This window comes from Macaca nemestrina, chromosome 13 (genome assembly GCF_043159975.1).
Source record: "Macaca nemestrina isolate mMacNem1 chromosome 13, mMacNem.hap1, whole genome shotgun sequence".
Taxonomy (NCBI): Eukaryota; Metazoa; Chordata; class Mammalia; order Primates; family Cercopithecidae; genus Macaca; species Macaca nemestrina.
In genome coordinates, this window is record NC_092137.1 from 96,646,166 (window position 1) to 96,661,210 (window position 15,045).

A 15,045-nucleotide genomic window follows, 5' to 3' on the forward strand; every position below is an offset into this window, starting at 1 on the left:
TGTTCTCAGATTCCACAGAAATAAGCCTAGCAAAGAGATCCACGAAATACAGATGAAACTCTGTGAGATGAATTAACAGAACACTAAGCAGTTTCTCAGAAAGCTTCTTTCCAGATTTCATCTGAGGATATTTCCTTTTTCACCATAGCCCTCTATGGGTTTCCAAATATCACTTTGTCAATTCCACAAGAACTGTCTTAGCTAAAGGTTTGTTGAGGGGAGAACTATAACTCTGTGAGATGATTTCACAGAACACAAAGAAGTTTCTCAGAAATCTTCTTTCTCTTTGTTATCGGAGGACATTTCCTTTGGCCCTATAGTCTTCCAAGGGATCCGAAATATCTGTTCTCAGATACCACAGAAATGAGGCTAGCAAAGAGATCCACGAAATACAGATGTAACTCTGTGAGATGAATTAACAGAACACTAAGCAGTTTCTCAGAAAGCTTCTTTCCAGATTTCATGTGAGGATATTTCCTTTTTCAACATAGCCCTCTATGGGCTTCCAAATATCACTTTGGAAATTCCACAACAACTGTCTTAGCGAAAGGCTTCTTGAGGGGAAAGCTGTAACTCTGTGAGATGATTTCACAGAACACAAAGAAGTTTCTCAGAAAGCTTCTTTCTCTTAGTAATCGGAGGATATTTCCTTTGGCCCTATAGTCTTCCAAGGGATCCGAAATATCTGTTCTCAGATTCCACAGAAATAAGGCTAGCAAAGAGATCCGCGAAATACAGATGTAACTCTGTGAGATGAATTAACAGAACACTAAGCAGTTTCTCAGAAAGCTTCTTTCCAGATTTCATGTGAGGATATTTCCTTTTTCACCATAGCCCTCTAAGGGCTTCCAAATATCTCTTTGCCAATTCCACAAGAACTGTCTTAGCGAAAGGCTTCTTGAGGGGAAAGCTGTAACTATGTGAGATGATTTCACAGAACACAAAGCAGTTTCTCAGAAAGCTTCTTTCTCTTTGTTATGGGAGGATATTTCCTTTGGCCCTATAGTATTCCAAGGGATCCGAAATATCTGTTCTCAGATTCCACAGAAATAAGGCTAGCAAAGAGATCCAAGAAATACAGATGTAACTCTGTGAGATGAATTAACAGAACACTAAGCAGTGTCTGAGAAAGCTTCTTTCCAGATTTCATGTGAGGATATTTCCTTTTTCACCATAGCCCTCTATGGGCTTCCAAATGTCACTTTGCCAATTCCACAAGAACTGTCTTGGCGAAAGGCTTCTTGAGGGGAAAGCTGTAACTCTGTGAGATGATTTCACAGAATACAAAGAAGTTTCTCAGAAAGCTTCTTTCTCTTTGTTATCGGAGCATATTTCCTTTGGCCCTATAGTCTTCCAAGGGATCCGAAATATCTTTTCTCAGATTCCACAGAAATAAGGCTAGCAAAGAGATCCACGAAATACAGATGTAACCCTGAGAGATGAATTAACAGAACACTAACAGTTTCTCAGAAACTTCTTTCCAGATTTCATCTGAGGATATTTCCTTTTTCACCATAGCCCTCTATGGGCTTCCATATATCACTTTGCCAATTCCACAAGAACTGTCTTAGCGAAAGGCTTCTTGAGGAGAATGCTGTATCTCTGTGAGATGATTTCGCAGAACACAAAGAAGTTTCTCAGAAAGCTTCTTTCTATTTGTTATCCGAGGATATTTCCTTTGGCCCTATAGTCTTCCAAGGGATCCGAAATATCTGTTCTCAGATTCCACAGAAATAAGGCTACCAAAGAGATCCACGAAATACAAATTTAATTCTGTGAGATGAATTAACAGAACACTAAGCAGTTTCTCAGAAAGCTTCTTTCCAGATTTCATGTGAGGATATTTCCTTTTTCACCATAGCCCTCTAAGGGCTTCCAAATGTCACTTTGCCAATTGCATAAGAACTCTCTTGGGGAAAGGCTTCTTGAGGGGAAAGCTGTAACTCTGTGAGATGATTTCACAGAACACAAAGAAGTTTCTCAGAAAGCTTCTTTCTCTTTGTTATCGGAGGATATTTCCTTTGGCCCTATAGTCTTCCAAGGGATCCGAAATATCTGTTCTCAGATTCCACAGAAATAAGGCTAGCAAAGAGATCCACGAAATACAGATGTAACTCTGTGAGATGAATTAACAGAACACTAAGCAGTTTCTCAGAAAGCTTCTTTCCAGATTTCATCTGAGGATATTTCCTTTTTCACCTTAGCCCTCTATGGGCTTCCAAATATCACTTTGCCAATTCCATAAGAACTCTCTTGGCGAAACGCTTCTTGAGGGGAAAGCTGTAACTCTGTGAGATGATTTCACAGAATACAAACAAGTTTCTCAGAAAGCTTCTTTCTCTTTGTTATCGAAGGATATTTCCTTTGGCCCTATAGTCTTCCAAGAGATCCGAAATATCTGTACTCAGATTCAACAGAAATAAGGCTAGCAAAGAGATCCAGGAAATACAGATGTAACTCTGTGAGGTGAATTAACAGAACACTAAGCAGTTTCTCAGAAAGCTTCTTTCCACATTTCATCTGAGGATATTTCCTTTTTCACCATACCCCTCTATGGGCTTCCAAATATCTCTTTGCCAATTCCACAACAACTGTCTTAGCGAAAGGCTTCTTGAGGGGAAAACTATAACTCTTTTAGATGATTTCACAGAACACAAAGAAGTTTCTCAGAAATCTTCTTTCTCTTTGTTATCCGAGGATGTTTCCTTTGGCCCTATAGTCTTCCAAGGGATCCGAAATATCTGTTCTCAGATTCAACAGATATAAGGCTAGCAAACAGATTCACGAAATACAGATGTAACTCCGTGAGATGAATTAACCGAACACTAAGCAGTTTCTCAGAAAGCTTCTTTCCAGATTTCATCTGAGGATATTTGCTTTTTCACCATAGCCCTCTAAGGGCTTCCACATATCACTTTGCCAATTCCACAAGAACTGTCTTAGCGAAAGGCTTCTTGAGGGGAAAGCTGTAACTCTGTGAAGTGATTTCACAGAACACAAAGAAATTTCTCAGAAAGCTTCTTTCTCTTTCTTATCGGAGGATATTTCCTTTGGCCGTATAGTCTTCCAAGGGATCAGAAATATCTGTTCTCAGATTCCACAGAAATAAGGCTAGAAAAGAGATCCAAGAAATTCAGATGTAACTCTGTGAGATGAATTAACAGAACACTAAGCAGTTTCCCAGAAAGCTTCTTTCCAGATTTCATCTGAGGATATTTCCTTTTTCACCATAACCCTCTAGGGGCTTCCAAATGTCACTTTGCCAATTCCACAAGAACTGTCTTGGCGAAAGGCTTCTTGAGGGGAAAGCTGTAACTCTGTGAGATGATTTCACAAAATACAAAGAAGTTTCTCAGAAAGCTTCTTTCTCTTTGTTATCGGAGGATATTTCCTTTGGCCCTATAGTCTTCCAAGGGATCCGAAATATCTGTTCTCAGATTCCACAGAAATAAGGCTAGCAAAGACATCCACGAAATACAGATGTAACTCTGTGAGATGAATTAACAGAACACTAAGAAGTTTCTCAGAAAGCTTCTTTCCAGATTTAATCTGAGGATATTTCCTTTTTCACCATAGCCCTCTATGGGCTTCCAAATATCACTTTGCCATTTCCACAACAACTGTCTTAGCGAAAGGCTTCTTGAGGGGAAAACTATAACTCTGTGAGATGATTTCACAGAACACAAAGAAGTTTCTCAGAAATCTTCTTTCTCTTTGTTATCGGAGGATATTTCCTTTGGCCCTATAGTCTTCCAAGGGATCCGAAATATCTGTTCTCAGATTCCACAGATATAAGGCTAGCAAAGAGATCCGCGAAATACAGATGTAACTCTGTGAGATGAATTACCAGAACACTAAGCAGTTTCTCAGAAAGCTTCTTTCCAGATTTCATGTGAGGATATTTCCTTTTTCACCATAGCCCTCTAAGGGCTTCCAAATATCACTTTGCCAATTCCACAAGAACTGTCTTAGCGAAAGGCTTCTTGAGGGGAAAGCTGTAACTATGTGAGATGATTTCACAGAACAGAAAGCAGTTTCTCAGAAAGCTTCTTTCTCTTTGTTATGGGAGGATATTTCCTTTGGCCCTATAGTCTTCCAAGGGATCCGAAATATCTGTTTTCAGATTCCACAGAAATAAGGCTAGCAAAGAGATCCAAGAAATACAGATGTAACTCTGTGAGATGAATTAACAGAACACTAAGCAGTTTCTGAGAAAGCTTCTTTCCAGATTTCTTCTGAGGATATTTCCTTTTTCACCATAGACCTCTATGGGCTTCCAAATGTCACTTTGCCATTTCCACAAGAACTGTCTTGGCGAAAGGCTTCTTGAGGGGAAAGCTGTAACTCTGTGAGATGATTTCACAGAATACAAAGAAGTTTCTCAGAAAGCTTCTTTCTCTTTGTTATCGGAGGATATTTCCTTTGGCTCTATAGTCTTCCAAGGGATCCGAAATATCTGTTCTCAGATTCCACAGAAATAAGGCTAGCAAAGAGATCCACGAAATACAGATGTAACCCTGAGAGATGAATTAACAGAACACTAAGCAGTTTCTCAGAAAGCGTCTTTCCAGATTTCATCTGAGGATATTTCCTTTTTCACCATAGCCCTCTATGGGCTTCCAAATATCACTTTGCCAATTCCACAAGAACTGCCTTAGCGAAAGGTTTTTTGAGGAGACAGCTGTAACTCTGTGAGATGATTTCACAGAACACAAAGAAGTTTCTGAGAAAGCTTCTTTCTCTTTGTTATCGGAGGATATTTCCTTTGGCCCTATAGTCTTACAAGGGATCCGAAATATCTGTTCTCAGATTCCACAGAAATAAGGCTTGGAAAGGGATCCACGAAATACAGATGTAACTCTGTGTGATGAATTAACAGAACACTAAGCAGTTTCTCAGAGAGCTTCCTTCCAGATTTCATGTGAGGATATTTCCTTTTTCACCATAGCCCTCTATGGGCTTCCAAGTGTCCCTTTGCCAATTCCACAAGAGCTGTCTTGGCGAAAGGCTTCTTGAGGGCAGAGCTGTAACTCTGTGAGATGATTTCACAGAATACAAAGAAGTTTCTCAGAAAGCTTCTTTCTCTTTGTTATCGGAGCATATTTCCCTTGGCCCTATAGTCTTCCAAGGGATCCGAAATATCTGTTCTCAGATTCCACAGAAATAAGGCTAGCAAAGAGATCCACGAAGTAGAGATGTAACTCTGTGAGATGAATTAACAGAACACTAAGCAGTTTCTCAGAAAGCTTCTTTCCAGATTTCATCTGAGGATATTTCCTTTTTCACCATAGCCCTCTATGGGCTTCCAAATATCAGTTTGCAAATTCCACAACAACTGTCTTAGCGAAAGGCTTCTTGAGGGGAAAGCTGTAACTCTGTGAGATGATTTCACAGAACACAAAGAAGTGTCTCAGAAAGCTTCTATCTCTTTGTTGTCGGAGGATATTTCCTTTGGCCCTATAGTCTTCCAAGGGATCCGAAATATCTGTTCTCAGATTCCACAGAAATAAGGCGAGCAAAGAGATCCACGAAATACAGATGTAAATCTGTGAGAAGAATTAACAGAACACTAAGCAGTTTCTCAGAAAGCTTCTTTCCAGATTTCATGTGAGGATATTTCCTTTTTCACCATAGCCCTCTATGGGCTTCCATATATCACTTTGCCAATTCCACAAGAACTGTCTTAGCGAAAGGCTTCTTGAGGGGAATGCTGTATCTCTGTGAGATGATTTCACAGAACACAAAGAAGTTTCTCAGAAAGCTTCTTTCTATTTGTTATCCGAGGATATTTCCTTTGGTCCTATAGTCTTCCAAGAGATCCGATATATCTGTTCTCAGATTCCACAGAAATAAGGCTAGCAAAGTGATCCACGAAATACAGATGTAACTCTGTGAGATGAATTAACAGAACACTAAGAAGTTTCTCAGAAAGCTTCTTTCCAGATTTCATCTGAGGATATTTCCTTTTTCACCATAGCCCTCTATGGGCTTCCAAATATCACTTTGCCAATTCCACAACAACTGTCTTAGCGAAAGTCTTCTTGAGGGGAAACCTGTAACTCTGTGAGCTGATTTCACAGAACACAAAGAAGTTTCTCAGAAAGCTTCTTTCTCTTTGTTATCGGAGGATATTTCCTTTGGCCGTATAGTCTTCCAAGGGATCCGAAATATCTGTTCTCAGATTCCACAGAAATAAGGCTAGCAAAGAGATCCACGAAATACAAATTTAATTCTGTGAGCTGAATTAACGGAACACTAAGCAGTTTCTCAGAAAGCTTCTTTCCAGATTTCATGTGAGGATATTTCCTTTTTCACCATAGCCCACTATGGGCTTCCAAATGTCACTTTGCCAATTCCATAAGAACTCTCTTGGGGAAAGGCTTCTTGAGGGGAAAGCTGTAACTCTGTGAGATGATTTCACAGAACACTAAGAAGTTTCTCAGAAAGCTTCTTTCTCTTTGTTATCGGAGGATATTTCCTTTGGCCCTATAGTCTTCCAAGGGATCCGAAATATCTGTTCTCAGATTCCACAGAAATAAGGCTAGCAAAGAGATCCACGAAATACAGATGTAACTCTGTGAGATGAATTAACAGAACACTAAGCAGTTTCTCAGAAAGCTTCTTTCCAGATTTCATCTGAGGATATTTCCTTTTTCACCTTAGCCCTCTATGGGCTTCCACATATCACTTTGCCAATTCCACAAGAACTGTCTTAGCGAAAGGCTTCTTGAAGGGAAAGCTGTAACTCTGTGAGATGATTTCACAGAACACAAAGAAGTTTCTCAGAAAGCTTCTCTCTCTTTGTTATCGGAGGATATTTCATTTGGCCCTATAGTCTTCCAAGGGATCCGAAATATCTGTTCTCAGATTCCACAGAAATAAGGCTAGCAAAGAGATCCACGAAATACAGATGTAACTCTGTGAGATGAATTAACAGAACACTAAGCAGTTTCTCAGAAAGCTTCTTTCCAGATTTCATCTGAGGATATTTCCTTTTTCACCATAGCCCTCTATGGGCTTCCAAATATCACTTTGCCAATTCCACAAGAACTGTCTTAGCGAAAGGCTTCTTGAGGGCAAATCTGTAACTCTGTGAGATGATTTCACAGAACACAAAGAAGTTTCTGAGAAAGCTTCTTTCTCTTTGTTATCGGAGGATATTTCCTTTGGCCCTATAGTCTTCCAAGGGATCCGAAATATCTGTTCTCAGATTCCACAGAAATAAGGCTAACAAAGAAATCCACGAAATACAGATGTAATCCTGTGAGATGAATTAACAGAACACTAAGCAGTTTGTCAGAAAGCTTCTTTCCATATTTCATCTGAGGATATTTCGTTTTTCACCATAGCCCTCTATGGGCTTCCAAATATCACTTTGCCAATTCCACAACAACTGTCTTAGCGAAAGGCTTCTTGAGGGGAAAGCTGTAACTCTGTGAGATGATTTCACAGAACACAAAGAAGTTTCTCAGAAACGTCTTTCTCTTTGTTATCGGATGATATTTCCTTTGGCCCTATAGTCTTCCAAGGGATCCGAAATATCTGTTCTCAGATTCCACAGAAATAAGGCTAGCCAAGAGATCCACGAAATACAGATGTAACTCTGTGAGATGAATTAACAGAACACTAAGCAGTTTCTCAGAAAGCTTCTTTCCAGATTTCATGTGAGGATATTTCCTTTTTCACCATAGCCCTCTATGGGCTTCCAAATGTCACTTTGCCAATTCCATAAGAACTCTCTTGAGGAAAGGCTTCTTGAGGGGAAAGCTGTAACTCTGTGAGATGATTTCACAGAACACAAAGAAGTTTCTCAGAAAGCTTCTTTCTCTTTGTTATCGGAGGATATTTCCTTTGGCCCTATGGTCTTCCAAGGGATCCGAAATATCTGTTCTCAGATTCCACAGAAATAAGCCTAGCAAAGAGATCCACGAAATACAGATGAAACTCTGTGAGATGAATTAACAGAACACTAATCAGTTTCTCAGAAAGCTTCTTTCCAGATTTCATGTGAGGATATTTCCTTTTTCACCATAGCCCTCTATGGGCTTCCAAATATCACTTTGCCAATTCCACAAGAACTGTCTTAGCGAAAGGCTTCTTGAGGGGAAAGCTGTAACTCTGTGAGATGATTTCACAGAACACAAAGAAGTTTCTCAGAAAGCTTCTTTCTCTTTGTTAAGGGAGGATATTTCCTTTGGCCCTATAGTCTTCCAAGGGATCCGAAATATCTGTTCTCAGATTCCACAGAAATAAGGCTAGCCAAGAGATCCACGAAATACAGATGTAACTCTGTGAGATGAATTAACAGAACACTAAGCAGTTTCTCAGAAAGCTTCTTTCCAGATTTCATGTGAGGATATTTCCTTTTTCACCATAGCCCTCTATGGGCTTCCAAATGTCACTTTGCCAATTCCATAAGAACTCTCTTGAGGAAAGGCTTCTTGAGGGGAAAGCTGTAACTCTGTGAGATGATTTCACAGAACACAAAGAAGTTTCTCAGAAAGCTTCTTTCTCTTTGTTATCGGAGGATATTTCCTTTGGCCCTATAGTCTTCCAAGGGATCCGAAATATCTGTTCTCAGATTCCACAGAAATAAGCCTAGCAAAGAGATCCACGAAATACAGATGAAACTCTGTGAGATGAATTAACAGAACACTAAGCAGTTTCTCAGAAAGCTTCTTTCCAGATTTCATCTGAGGATATTTCCTTTTTCACCATAGCCCTCTATGGGTTTCCAAATATCACTTTGTCAATTCCACAAGAACTGTCTTAGCTAAAGGTTTGTTGAGGGGAGAACTATAACTCTGTGAGATGATTTCACAGAACACAAAGAAGTTTCTCAGAAATCTTCTTTCTCTTTGTTATCGGAGGACATTTCCTTTGGCCCTATAGTCTTCCAAGGGATCCGAAATATCTGTTCTCAGATACCACAGAAATAAGGCTAGCAAAGAGATCCACGAAATACAGATGTAACTCTGTGAGATGAATTAACAGAACACTAAGCAGTTTCTCAGAAAGCTTCTTTCCAGATTTCATGTGAGGATATTTCCTTTTTCAACATAGCCCTCTATGGGCTTCCAAATATCACTTTGGAAATTCCACAACAACTGTCTTAGCGAAAGGCTTCTTGAGGGGAAAGCTGTAACTCTGTGAGATGATTTCACAGAACACAAAGAAGTTTCTCAGAAAGCTTCTTTCTCTTAGTAATCGGAGGATATTTCCTTTGGCCCTATAGTCTTCCAAGGGATCCGAAATATCTGTTCTCAGATTCCACAGAAATAAGGCTAGCAAAGAGATCCGCGAAATACAGATGTAACTCTGTGAGATGAATTAACAGAACACTAAGCAGTTTCTCAGAAAGCTTCTTTCCAGATTTCATGTGAGGATATTTCCTTTTTCACCATAGCCCTCTAAGGGCTTCCAAATATCTCTTTGCCAATTCCACAAGAACTGTCTTAGCGAAAGGCTTCTTGAGGGGAAAGCTGTAACTATGTGAGATGATTTCACAGAACACAAAGCAGTTTCTCAGAAAGCTTCTTTCTCTTTGTTATGGGAGGATATTTCCTTTGGCCCTATAGTCTTCCAAGGGATCCGAAATATCTGTTCTCAGATTCCACAGAAATAAGGCTAGCAAAGAGATCCAAGAAATACAGATGTAACTCTGTGAGATGAATTAACAGAACACTAAGCAGTGTCTGAGAAAGCTTCTTTCCAGATTTCATGTGAGGATATTTCCTTTTTCACCATAGCCCTCTATGGGCTTCCAAATGTCACTTTGCCAATTCCACAAGAACTGTCTTGGCGAAAGGCTTCTTGAGGGGAAAGCTGTAACTCTGTGAGATGATTTCACAGAATACAAAGAAGTTTCTCAGAAAGCTTCTTTCTCTTTGTTATCGGAGCATATTTCCTTTGGCCCTATAGTCTTCCAAGGGATCCGAAATATCTTTTCTCAGATTCCACAGAAATAAGGCTAGCAAAGAGATCCACGAAATACAGATGTAACCCTGAGAGATGAATTAACAGAACACTAACAGTTTCTCAGAAACTTCTTTCCAGATTTCATCTGAGGATATTTCCTTTTTCACCATAGCCCTCTATGGGCTTCCATATATCACTTTGCCAATTCCACAAGAACTGTCTTAGCGAAAGGCTTCTTGAGGAGAATGCTGTATCTCTGTGAGATGATTTCGCAGAACACAAAGAAGTTTCTCAGAAAGCTTCTTTCTATTTGTTATCCGAGGATATTTCCTTTGGCCCTATAGTCTTCCAAGGGATCCGAAATATCTGTTCTCAGATTCCACAGAAATAAGGCTACCAAAGAGATCCACGAAATACAAATTTAATTCTGTGAGATGAATTAACAGAACACTAAGCAGTTTCTCAGAAAGCTTCTTTCCAGATTTCATGTGAGGATATTTCCTTTTTCACCATAGCCCTCTAAGGGCTTCCAAATGTCACTTTGCCAATTGCATAAGAACTCTCTTGGGGAAAGGCTTCTTGAGGGGAAAGCTGTAACTCTGTGAGATGATTTCACAGAACACAAAGAAGTTTCTCAGAAAGCTTCTTTCTCTTTGTTATCGGAGGATATTTCCTTTGGCCCTACAGTCTTCCAAGGGATCCGAAATATCTGTTCTCAGATTCCACAGAAATAAGGCTAGCAAAGAGATCCACGAAATACAGATGTAACTCTGTGAGATGAATTAACAGAACACTAAGCAGTTTCTCAGAAAGCTTCTTTCCAGATTTCATCTGAGGATATTTCCTTTTTCACCTTAGCCCTCTATGGGCTTCCAAATATCACTTTGCCAATTCCATAAGAACTCTCTTGGCGAAACGCTTCTTGAGGGGAAAGCTGTAACTCTGTGAGATGATTTCACAGAATACAAACAAGTTTCTCAGAAAGCTTCTTTCTCTTTGTTATCGAAGGATATTTCCTTTGGCCCTATAGTCTTCCAAGAGATCCGAAATATCTGTACTCAGATTCAACAGAAATAAGGCTAGCAAAGAGATCCAGGAAATACAGATGTAACTCTGTGAGGTGAATTAACAGAACACTAAGCAGTTTCTCAGAAAGCTTCTTTCCACATTTCATCTGAGGATATTTCCTTTTTCACCATACCCCTCTATGGGCTTCCAAATATCTCTTTGCCAATTCCACAACAACTGTCTTAGCGAAAGGCTTCTTGAGGGGAAAACTATAACTCTTTTAGATGATTTCACAGAACACAAAGAAGTTTCTCAGAAATCTTCTTTCTCTTTGTTATCCGAGGATGTTTCCTTTGGCCCTATAGTCTTCCAAGGGATACGAAATATCTGTTCTCAGATTCAACAGAAATAAGGCTAGCAAACAGATTCACGAAATACAGATGTAACTCCGTGAGATGAATTAACCGAACACTAAGCAGTTTCTCAGAAAGCTTCTTTCCAGATTTCATCTGAGGATATTTGCTTTTTCACCATAGCCCTCTAAGGGCTTCCACTTATCACTTTGCCAATTCCACAAGAACTGTCTTAGCGAAAGGCTTCTTGAGGGGAAAGCTGTAACTCTGTGAAGTGATTTCACAGAACACAAAGAAATCTCTCAGAAAGCTTCTTTCTCTTTCTTATCGGAGGATATTTCCTTTGGCCCTATAGTCTTCCAAGGGATCAGAAATATCTGTTCTCAGATTCCACAGAAATAAGGCTAGAAAAGAGATCCAAGAAATTCAGATGTAACTCTGTGAGATGAATTAACAGAACACTAAGCAGTTTCCCAGAAAGCTTCTTTCCAGATTTAATCTGAGGATATTTCCTTTTTCACCATAGCCCTCTATGGGCTTCCAAATATCACTTTGCCATTTCCACAACAACTGTCTTAGCGAAAGGCTTCTTGAGGGGAAAACTATAACTCTGTGAGATGATTTCACAGAACACAAAGAAGTTTCTCAGAAATCTTCTTTCTCTTTGTTATCGGAGGATATTTCCTTTGGCCCTATAGTCTTCCAAGGGATCCGAAATATCTGTTCTCAGATTCCACAGATATAAGGCTAGCAAAGAGATCCGCGAAATACAGATGTAACTCTGTGAGATGAATTACCAGAACACTAAGCAGTTTCTCAGAAAGCTTCTTTCCAGATTTCATGTGAGGATATTTCCTTTTTCACCATAGCCCTCTAAGGGCTTCCAAATATCACTTTGCCAATTCCACAAGAACTGTCTTAGCGAAAGGCTTCTTGAGGGGAAAGCTGTAACTATGTGAAATGATTTCACAGAACAGAAAGCAGTTTCTCAGAAAGCTTCTTTCTCTTTGTTATGGGAGGATATTTCCTTTGGCCCTATAGTCTTCCAAGGGATCCGAAATATCTGTTTTCAGATTCCACAGAAATAAGGCTAGCAAAGAGATCCAAGAAATACAGATGTAACTCTGTGAGATGAATTAACAGAACACTAAGCAGTTTCTGAGAAAGCTTCTTTCCAGATTTCTTCTGAGGATATTTCCTTTTTCACCATAGACCTCTATGGGCTTCCAAATGTCACTTTGCCAATTCCACAAGAACTGCCTTAGCGAAAGGTTTTTTGAGGAGACAGCTGTAACTCTGTGAGATGATTTCACAGAACACAAAGAAGTTTCTCAGAAAGCTTCTTTCTCTTTGTTATCGGAGGATATTTCCTTTGGCCCTATAGTCTTACAAGGGATCCGAAATATCTGTTCTCAGATTCCACAGAAATAAGGCTTGGAAAGGGATCCACGAAATACAGATGTAACTCTGTGTGATGAATTAACAGAACACTAAGCAGTTTCTCAGAGAGCTTCTTTCCAGATTTCATGTGAGGATATTTCCTTTTTCACCATAGCCCTCTATGGGCTTCCAAGTGTCCCTTTGCCAATTCCACAAGAGCTGTCTTGGCGAAAGGCTTCTTGAGGGCAGAGCTGTAACTCTGTGAGATGATTTCACAGAATACAAAGAAGTTTCTCAGAAAGCTTCTTTCTCTTTGTTATCGGAGCATATTTCCCTTGGCCCTATAGTCTTCCAAGGGATCCGAAATATCTGTTCTCAGATTCCACAGAAATAAGGCTAGCAAAGAGATCCACGAAGTAGAGATGTAACTCTGTGAGATGAATTAACAGAACACTAAGCAGTTTCTCAGAAAGCTTCTTTCCAGATTTCATCTGAGGATAATTCCTTTTTCACCATAGCCCTCTATGGGCTTCCAAATATCAGTTTGCAAATTCCACAACAACTGTCTTAGCGAAAGGCTTCTTGAGGGGAAAGCTGTAACTCTGTGAGATGATTTCACAGAACACAAAGAAGTGTCTCAGAAAGCTTCTATCTCTTTGTTGTCGGAGGATATTTCCTTTGGCCCTATAGTCTTCCAAGGGATCCGAAATATCTGTTCTCAGATTCCACAGAAATAAGGCGAGCAAAGAGATCCACGAAATACAGATGTAAATCTGTGAGAAGAATTAACAGAACACTAAGCAGTTTCTCAGAAAGCTTCTTTCCAGATTTCATGTGAGGATATTTCCTTTTTCACCATAGCCCTCTATGGGCTTCCATATATCACTTTGCCAATTCCACAAGAACTGTCTTAGCGAAAGGCTTCTTGAGGGGAATGCTGTATCTCTGTGAGATGATTTCACAGAACACAAAGAAGTTTCTCAGAAAGCTTCTTTCTATTTGTTATCCGAGGATATTTCCTTTGGTCCTATAGTCTTCCAAGAGATCCGATATATCTGTTCTCAGATTCCACAGAAATAAGGCTAGCAAAGTGATCCACGAAATACAGATGTAACTCTGTGAGATGAATTAACAGAACACTAAGAAGTTTCTCAGAAAGCTTCTTTCCAGATTTCATCTGAAGATATTTCCTTTTTCACCATAGCCCTCTATGGGCTTCCAAATATCACTTTGCCAATTCCACAACAACTGTCTTAGCGAAAGTCTTCTTGAGGGGAAACCTGTAACTCTGTGAGCTGATTTCACAGAACACAAAGAGGTTTCTCAGAAAGCTTCTTTCTCTTTGTTATCGGAGGATATTTCCTTTGGCCCTATAGTCTTCCAAGGGATCCGAAATATCTGTTCTCAGATTCCACAGAAATAAGGCTAGCAAAGAGATCCACGAAATACAAATTTAATTCTGTGAGCTGAATTAACGGAACACTAAGCAGTTTCTCAGAAAGCTTCTTTCCAGATTTCATGTGAGGATATTTCCTTTTTCACCATAGCCCACTATGGGCTTCCAAATGTCACTTTGCCAATTCCATAAGAACTCTCTTGGGGAAAGGCTTCTTGAGGGGAAAGCTGTAACTCTGTGAGATGATTTCACAGAACACTAAGAAGTTTCTCAGAAAGCTTCTTTCTCTTTGTTATCGGAGGATATTTCCTTTGGCCCTATAGTCTTCCAAGGGATCCGAAATATCTGTTCTCAGATTCCACAGAAATAAGGCTAGCAAAGAGATCCACGAAATACAGATGTAACTCTGTGAGATGAATTAACAGAACACTAAGCAGTTTCTCAGAAAGCTTCTTTCCAGATTTCATCTGAGGATATTTCCTTTTTCACCTTAGCCCTCTATGGGCTTCCACATATCACTTTGCCAATTCCACAAGAACTGTCTTAGCGAAAGGCTTCTTGACGGGAAAGCTGTAACTCTGTGAGATGATTTCACAGAACACAAAGAAGTTTCTCAGAAAGCTTCTCTCTCTTTGTTATCGGAGGATATTTCATTTGGCCCTATAGTCTTCCAAGGGATCCGAAATATCTGTTCTCAGATTCCACAGAAATAAGGCTAGCAAAGAGATCCACGAAATACAAATTTAATTCCGTGAGATGAATTAACAGAACACTAAGCAGTTTCTCAGAAAGCTTCCTTCCAGATTTCATGTGAGGATATTTCCTTTTTCACCATAGCCCTCTATGGGCTTCCAAATGTCACTTTGCCAATTCCATAAGAACTCTCTTTGGGAAAGGCTTCTTGAGGGGAAAGCTGTAACTCTGTGAGATGATTTCACAGAACACAAAGAAGTTTCTCAGAAAGCTTCTTTCTCTTTGTTATCGGAGGAT